Source organism: Meles meles, chromosome 6 (genome assembly GCF_922984935.1).
Source record: "Meles meles chromosome 6, mMelMel3.1 paternal haplotype, whole genome shotgun sequence".
Classification (NCBI taxonomy): domain Eukaryota; kingdom Metazoa; phylum Chordata; class Mammalia; order Carnivora; family Mustelidae; genus Meles; species Meles meles.
The window spans coordinates 119,050,343-119,059,398 of NC_060071.1; positions in this window are offsets into that span (position 1 = coordinate 119,050,343).

A 9,056-nucleotide genomic window follows, 5' to 3' on the forward strand; every position below is an offset into this window, starting at 1 on the left:
CACAGGATTATGGAGTCTGAGAAGTCCCACCATCTGTCACCTGCAAGCATAAGGCCAGGAAAGTCAGTGGTGTAGTTCTAGTCCAAACCCAAAGGTCTGAACCAGGGGAGCCTATAGCGTAAGTTCTGGTCCCAGTCAGAGTCAAAAGGCCTGAGGACTGGGGAGCCAATGGTGTAAATCCCAGCGCTAGTCTGAAGGCCTGAGAGCAGGAGCACCGACGTCTAAGGGCAAGAGAAGATGGTCAGTCCAACTCAAAGAGCAAATTCTCCCTTCTTCCAACTTTTGTTCTGTTTAGGCCCTCGCTGAATATCATGATGGGCACCAGCTCTGCTGAGGGCACTCTTCTTTCCTGGGTCTACCAATTCAAATATGACTCTCTTCGAGAAACACCCATACAGACACACTCAGAAATCATGTTTTCCCAGCAGTGTGAGCATCTCTTAGCCCAGTCAAGCTGACACATAAAATTAATCCTCACAGAGGTGATGCCATAAAAAGGTGATTGGAACATTCCTATAGTGTGTCACATCCAAAGGAAGACTACTAACTAAGCTCTACTCTAAAGCCTTTATCTTCAGTGTGGTATTTGAGCAAATTCAAGATTAATAGAGCGGTATTAAGAGCATTGTATTTGGAATTAAATGACTTTATTTCCACTCCTGACTACCTTCGTAAACTTGGGCAAACCACTTGATCCCTAGAAACCTGTTTTACAGTCTCTGCAAAACTTAGGCTGAGGTGAAGAACAGGTGGAAGGAGAGCCCGTCAAGGCAGAGAGTTTCTCTGTAACCGTCCGCAAAGGTTATGGCTGGTTGACTGAGTATCCCCAGACAGTGGCACCAAGGGCCAAGAAGAAGGTCTTCTTCGGCTTCCAGGAGGCACAGTGAGAACGGCAGGTGAGAACCACTCACAGATTCTCCTGACCCATGAGTATGTGAACTGAGCATGCTCAGGTCACACCCAGCACTCCCCGGCTGGTCCGGCGTGGAGATATTGTCAGAACAGTCCTGCTTCCTGGGGGAGAAGGAGGGGTTTCCACTAGAACTACTGCAGATCAGATGTCTTTTTTTTTCTTTTTTAAGATTTTATTTATTTGACAGAGAGAGAGAGAGAGGTCACAAGTAGGCAGAGAGGCAGGCAGAGAGAGAGGAGGAAGCAGGCTCCCTGCTGAGCAGAGAGCCTGATGGGGGGCTCCATCCCAGGACCCTGGGATCATGACCCGAGCCGAAGGCAGAGGCTTTAACCTTCTGAGCCACCCAGGCACCCTAGATCAGATGTCTTAATATCGAAGATGTTCCACACCCTTCAGAAGACCCCCACCACCAGTGAACAGGGATGGGCCAGGGCCTCTCAGCCTTTCTTCACACAGAAGTCTAGCTCTCCAGGCTGGATCGTCTCCTTCTCAAGGCGAGTTGGCCTGCGGTCTCTCTCCTCCCTGCCCACTCAGTTCTGTGGACCCAGCCCTTGGGACAACACCTGAATTTGCTCTCTTCTAAGCCAGATGGTGCTGCAGGAACACACCAGGGTTCTACATGGCAGCTCAGGTAAACTTAGGAAGAGCAGTGTGGTGGAGGAGAAGCAGCCAGGGGCCTGTGGGAGGCACTTTAGCTGTGCGATGGTGGGGAGGTGGGCACCCAAAGGTGACGGTATGACCCCAGACAGTCCAAGAAATACTCCTGTTAGGCATCTTCCTCTGCACCCCCACCCCACCATGTCTGGACAAGAACTATCATCCACGCAAGATAAACAGCAGAGCCATGTTGTGCACTGTTCGGATGCTCTTTGACTTGCCTTTTGGAACTGTATTTCTTCTGCATTTTACGTAGGGAGGGGAATTCATACCACCTGGTGATGTCACCTACATTTGAAGTAGCTGCCAAATTTCCCCAGGTTCAAAAGTAAACTTTCCTTAAGGGCTGGTAAACCAAAAGCAGCAGTAACATCCTACGTGATCCACTCACCTATGTCTTTTCCATAAAAGCATCTTCTATTAGGGAAAACATTTTGCTTATTAGCCAAGCAAGTACCAGGCCTTAAAAAAATACATATTCGGGACGCCTGGGTGGCTCAGTTGGTTAAGCAGCTGCCTTCGGCTCAGGTCATGATCCCAGCGTCCTGGGATCGAGTCCCACATCGGGCTCCTTGCTCGGCGGGGAGCCTGCTTCTCCCTCTGACTCTGCCTGCCACTCTGTCTGCCTGTGATCCCTCTCTCCCTCTAAAAAAAAAAAAAAAAAAAAAAATTCTTTTTTTTTTTTTTTAAGATTTTATTTATTTGAGAGAGAGAGCGGGTGAGCACAAGCAGGGGGAGAAGCAGAGGGAGAGTGAGAAGCAGGCTCCCTGCTGAGCAAGGAGCCCGATTCAGGGTTTGATCCCAAGACACTGGGATCATGACCTGAGCCGAAGGCAGATGCTTAACCAACTGAGCCACCCAGGCACCCACCCCTCAAGGGGCTTCTTAAAAGGGCAAATCTTTTATCTTCCAAAAAATTTTTTTAAACTAATAAACTATCATATGTTTTCAAAAACAGTTAGTTGGTTTTCTTTTTCGGTTCCCAACAAGGCCTCATCAGGCAAAATTGTAACATAGAACCCATTTCTTCTTTCCATCACCACCACCCCCCCACCCTGCTCTTTCTGTATTCTTCTCTCCCCACCTCCACCATATAAGTTAGAGTTTCTTATCTACAAGCAACAGAAATAGGTTCTGGCTGATTCCAGCAAACAGAAATTCACAAAAGGATACTTCATACTTCACATAATATGGGGAAGAGCTAAAGAACCAAGTTGGGAGACTCCACAGCCAGAATCTGTCCCCCTAACACACACCCCAGGACTTGTCTACTGAGGACACTGCTGCCACGGGCGCCGGACCCAGCTCCCAGCCCCACAGCCAGAGCCGCTCCCGGAACTCCCAGCATTTCCAGGCGGACTTTACTGACCCCCACTTCTTCGCATCTCCAGCTCCTATGCTGAACACAGGGGCAAGCAGGTTGGATGGGCAAAGCCCGGGTCATTAGCCCACAGCCTGGCTGCAAAGAGAACCCGGGAGAGGGAAGACACGGTATTTCCATCTTCTGAAGGGGTGGGCTCTGCCGCCACCCTGTAGGACTAGGAAGGTAGGCGCGCCTAAACATGGGGAAAGCTTCAGACCCTGGCCAAAAGAGAAGCAAACGTGGTTTACGTCCCCTACCGCCACTCAGCAGCTTTCCTCGCTCACATGGCACCACGGCCTCTGTAAACAGAGGCTTAATGTGCTATCCCTCAGAAATCATTGCTTTCTTAAAGATAACCAAAGAAAGGACATCGCTTAACAGAAAGCATCAGTGGAGGAGATATTATAGGACAGAGACGTTCCCACACTTGATCCAGACAGCTTCTGACTCCTACTATGTCTAAAAGAGTAGAACAAACACTGGTTTTGATTGTCCACCAGACCACAAGATGCCTACAGGCATGGGACATGTGATGGATCATTTGTAAAAAAGGCTACAAATGTTCCTATCCTCCTCAATGTGACTTTGCGGCTCCTCCCACCGAGAGGCAGAGTCTTTTTCCCAATCCCTGGAATCGGGGTAAGCCTGATGACTTGCTCTGGCCCACAGAATTCGGTGGAAGTGATGTTGCGTCCGTTCCAAGCCTGGGTTTCCAGAGCCCTGGCCTGCCTACGCTCATTCTCTTGGAGCGATGCCAAAGCCGTGAGAGCAAGCCACAGCTAGCCTGCCATGGGATGAGACACTGTCTTGGACCGGCCAGCCCCCAACCCACCCTCCAGCTGGCCACAGACACAACTGAGCACGACTGAGACCAGGATGACCCCACTAAGCCCAGCCCAAATTGCCACCCAGTTGTGAGTTGAATAAATGATTGCTATTTTAAGCCACTGAGTTAGGGGGAGGTCTGTTATGCAGCAAAAGCTAATTGATAGGGGACAGGTGTAGAGCCTCTGAATATCCCAAGCTCCAGACAAAATGCTTCACCTACATGGGACAGGAGGGGCAGGGGAGGGTTCATCTGCCGCCCCGCCCTCCCCATTTCAGTGCATCCTTGTCCAACAGCCCACTATAGCACCTGTATCTCCGCCTGGGGGCTCTCTTTGGCCACTAGAGCGCCTCCCCCACCCCCCCCCCACAGCAGGCCAGAAGGCCCAAGTGACCCTCAACCTGTGACTGAGGGATTGGTGTATGAAGACCCATCTCCCTTGCCCCTTGGGTGCTTCTGTAAGGCCTGTGTCCTTTACTGGTTCCTAGACTGACCCAACAAGATCAAGGTCCAGCCAACCCAGTGATAACTAACTTGAAAACAAACCCTTTACTGGCTGCCTTGCCTTCTAGGACTCACTTCCCCACTCTCCTATTGGGGCTTCCCGGGATTACCTCTCAAATTAACTACCAGCACTCAGATCCTTATCTTGGGGTTTACTACTAAGCCACCGAGACCAGTGGGCACGGAGCTGGGGCTTCCACACAGACTCACCGGAGCCCTCAGCCTCTTACCTTGGCTCCCACTGCTTCCTGCACTCCAGTCCGGGAGCCAGCTGCAGAGACACTGCCCTCGCCCCCACCCCCACTGGCCCTGTGCGCACACACTCGGGGACAGCCCCTCAAGGGCCTTCATGGCTTGAAGAACCATCTCCTGCACCAGCTGCCTTTGTCAACAGTTGCTGCTCTGCTCTTCACTCCGCCAGCCACCAACTGTCTCATCTCGTGGTCTGCGGGGTGAGGGTGGGCACAGGAGGAAAGACTCAGAGATAGAGATTAGGTGGAACCGGTCTTGGAACAGAAAGGTGTGGAGCAGGCGGGGCTATGCCGCCTGGCTTACCCTGCCCAGCTCTGGCAAAAGGCCCCAGCTGAGCCCCCAGCAGGATGTCGTACTCAGAGGAAGAAGTCCAGTCGCCGGTACTTAGGGGCCATCTTCCCAGCGCACACATTCAAACATATTTAGCGAGAACCTCTTAGCTACCAAGACGGCTCTGGGCGCTGAGGTACAGCGCATGCGTGTACGCACGCGCATGCCAGGTCTCTATCACCCCGGGCAGGCGGGCAGGGGTGGGGTGGTATCTGCCTTAGAGCCCCATAGCACAGAGGAAGCAGAAGCAGGAATGGGTCTGGGGTCAGGCGGACCTGTATCCAGATCTTGTCTCCACCCGCAAGTAGCTGTGTGACCTTGGGCACGTTGGTGAACCTGAGACGGGGTAGTGGCAGTACCTATCTCACAGGGCTGCTGGAAAGGTTAAATGAGGTAACCCCCGACACCTATAAGCCCTTAATAAACCTCAGCTATTAGGGCTGTTCTCAAGGCGGTACCTTCTGTTATACAATCTGCCGTGGTTCCCACAAACACCGCTGGCACAGGGCCCAGCAGGAACATACAGGAGTGAGCCAGGTGGGCTAAATTCCTCCAACAGCACTGCCCTTTGCACGTTTCTTCGTTTCTATGAAGTACTGGGCTTTTCCCTATTCCTTTTTTTTTTTTTTTTTAAACCACACAGCCCTCTTGGGCTTTTATTTTTCTTACTCTTAATAGAGATGTGAGTGCAGAGAAATATTTCTGTACCATTGGAGAAAAAGGTGTAGGAGGTCCTGGGGATTTATGGGGAGGGGTGGGGACAGGGACAAGCCAGACAGCACAGGCCCTGTCTTAAAGGACACTACTTAGATCTGTGACTGACACATCAATCAATACACCAAGGTTTCAAGAGATGCCGGAAAATTGGGTCCTTAATTTTTTTAAATCTCTTGATTTTTAAATGTGGGCTCAAAATATTTAGAAATATTGTATAATGCACAGTACAGTTTCCCGGCCCAAGGACTGACTCGAACCGTGGACAGGGAGGGGCCTTGAGAGCTCTCCATCCTTGACTACATCTCTGCAGTGTGAGCTGCTCATCATACAGGGCCATGATGAGATGAGATACATCGTTCCAGGGGGCACCATTCACACTCAGTTCCTTGAGATGGATGGCTTGAAGTTGTCCGGTTGCTCCAGGACCCCTAGAGCCAGGCCAGTGTGGTGCAGACAGACACTGGTCCCTGCCACCTCTCCCTCCTCTGACTCGTTGGCACTCAACGTCCCACCCAATCTGCAGAGTATCACGAGCCAAATGAAATGCAAACTCTTTATGAACAAAGATCACACTTTCTGTCTTTTCAAACCATTAGCGCACCTTTCACACTGTATTAGTACCCAGCACCTATCTGTGTGTTGACAAATTTGGCGCAGATGTAATCCTGAATTTGTGGCTGTTGTGGGTAGCATGTGGGCTAACACTTCAGGATACAGAAGAAAGCTCTGCCAGAAGCACAAAGAAAGGGGACTATGTAGGGAAGAAAGAGGAATATACAGAGGCCAGACCCAAATTTATCTACCAGCAAAAAATTAGCCATTTCTGGCTTTGCTTGTCAGCACATGCTAGCAGCCAGAAATAGCCTCAGGGGGCTGCTTTCATGGTGTCATGAAAAGTATCTTATTTTGGGGGTGCCTGGGTGGCTCGGTCAATGAAGTGTCTGTCTTCGGCTCAGGTCATGATCTCAGAATCCTGGGATCAAGCCCTGTGTGGGGCTTCCTGCTCAGCAAGGAGCCTGCTTCTCCCTCTCCTCCCTGCTTGTGCTCTCTCTCGCTATCTCTGTCTCTCTTCCTCTCTCTCTCTCAAATAAAAATAAATAAATTTTAAAAAGCTTATTTTTAATTTTCTCACAGTAAAATGGAATCATCCAAGCTTACTCACCATCTCCTAGAGAGACCAAAGAGAAGGAAGAACGTACAAACCTCTTTATAAAGTATATTTCAAATCAGAGATTATTAGATGTGTTGAAGCTGAGCGCATTGTTACGTGGCTAAAGTGTATCAAGGGAAAACATCCTCAGTCGGTAATCTGTGACCGGTTGGACTATCTATATTTAACCTGGGGATTATTTAATTTAATAGTTACCTTGGGGACTACCTGCGGTCCTTGTCATTTGTCCTGTGGAATAAAATAATCCATTTACACTTGTGTTTACCCTTCACTTCCCAAGGTTACTTAGTTGGGGTTGGGTTTTTTTTTCTCCTGTTTTAATAGCCCTAGAACCCCCAATAAAAGGAAGTTGAACAAACAGTTTGAGAACAGAGGAATGAGTACAAACACACAAATCACAAGGTGGTCCAGCTGGAAAGAGCCTTGAGACAACCGAATCCAGCCCTCTCCTTTTCCAGATGAAGCAACCAAGACCCAAAAGGGTTGGGTGACATCCCCAAGAATATGGCGAGCAAGAGCATCTCTGCCCGCCCGATCCCCAGGGCTTGCTCTACTCTCCCTCAGCTCCTTCCAGCATCTGCAATCACTAAGGGGCCTAATCCTGGAGGATGAGGGCCTCAGAGCCTCAGACGCTAGAAAGCCTATATCAAGAGCAAAATTGTACCCATTCACTACGTGCTGAGGGTCTGCTAAGTGCCAAGAGAAGGAGCACTGGGGACAGAACAGGGAATAAGGGTCCAGCTGCCTGCTTCTCCAGACTGACCTTGGAGTTTGGCAGGATGGTTACCTAGGGAAAAAAAAAAAAAATGAATGAGTGTGACACTTTCAGAGACTGATAAGTACTAAAAAGTAAACCAGAATGGTGCAAAAGGGTAAGGAGGAAGGGGCCGCTTTGGGGAGGGTGTCAGGGAATCACTCTGCCATCCCCTGACTGGTAGGCAGGAGAGCATGGAGAGCCTGGGAGAGAGACCGGTAAGCCCCTAGCGTTGGTTTGAACATTACCAACGATGGGAAATTCCCTACCTTGAAGGCCAGCTGGGCTTGTTAAAAAGCTCTTTCCTGAAATGAGCTGAAATCTACCTCCCTGGGAGGAGCCACTTGTTCTCAGAGTGTTGCAGAAACGGGTCAGCTAACGATGTTAAGCAGTGTGTTCAAATGCAAAGCAGAATCCTAAAATAAGACAGTTGTTTCAATGTTTTGATTTTAAATGGTGTGTTTGGGAAAATACAACATACCAAGGAGATGACTTACATGTTCTCATTCAACCTCCAGTTCATAAAAGTTCTTCAAACCACCACTTCAAAGGAGGTTCAGACAATCAACTTCTAGAGTGCCAGACCCGTCCACGTGAGTCACCTGACATCATTCACACGCCACAGCAACTCCCTTCTGCCTAGAACTCTCTCTGGGGCTTTTGAGGGTCGAGGGCCGACAGTGCTGGTTCCTTTGTCCCCTCACTCGTCATGGCGAAGGAAGTTTGGCTCTGTGCATTTTGCTTTCTAAGATATTCACGGAATCACAAAACTAAGAACTCAAATGGTCCAACTCCCTTATTTCAAAGACAAGGCAATGAAAGGCTGGAAATAAGAAGTGGCCACTCAGGTTCATCAGCAAATGATGGCCAGGGTGGGACTTGTCCTCTCCAGCCCCCCAGCCGGGCGTGGCACGATTGGGCATACTAATACACAATCCCAGGTTTGCTTTCACGTGGACTTCCAATCCTCCAGTGATTTTTAAACATTGAGTTGAAGAAGAGAAAGCCCAGCTCCCTAACCCCCTCTGCATGAGGACCTGCAGTCCAGGAATCCTCGTGAACATCTGACGAGGCACCGAAGAGGCCAGGCCCCCTATTCAGCTTTGATGTGCATCATTCGGTTCACGAGGGGTCGTCCACTGTGCAGGGAGACTCGGCTCCAGCAGACCAAACCCAAAGCTGCAGGAGAGAAGGAAAAGAAGCAGAGACAAGGACAACACAGAAACCAAAAATATTTTGGCTTTTGCTAGAGTCCAAACCAGATGCCTGGCTGCCCACAATGCCTCAGGGCACTCAAGGCTGGGCAGTAAAATGGTCAGGAACACAGGAAGAAAGCGGCCTGCGGAAACAAGGCCTTTTGGAGCCAATCCGTGAAGAGCCCCGAGCCCTGCCCTCCTGCCCCCAGCTTGCGGCGGATGGGGGAGGTTAGGAGGAGGGCGCGGGAGCTGGTGAGCAGTGCTTCCTTCCCTTGCCCTCACCGGCTTCAGGGACTGGCTGGAGCTCAAGAACCTACCGTTTTCCCCGTCTGAGCCCTGCATTAGCAGGAATAAATGACTTTCTTGGGTGGTG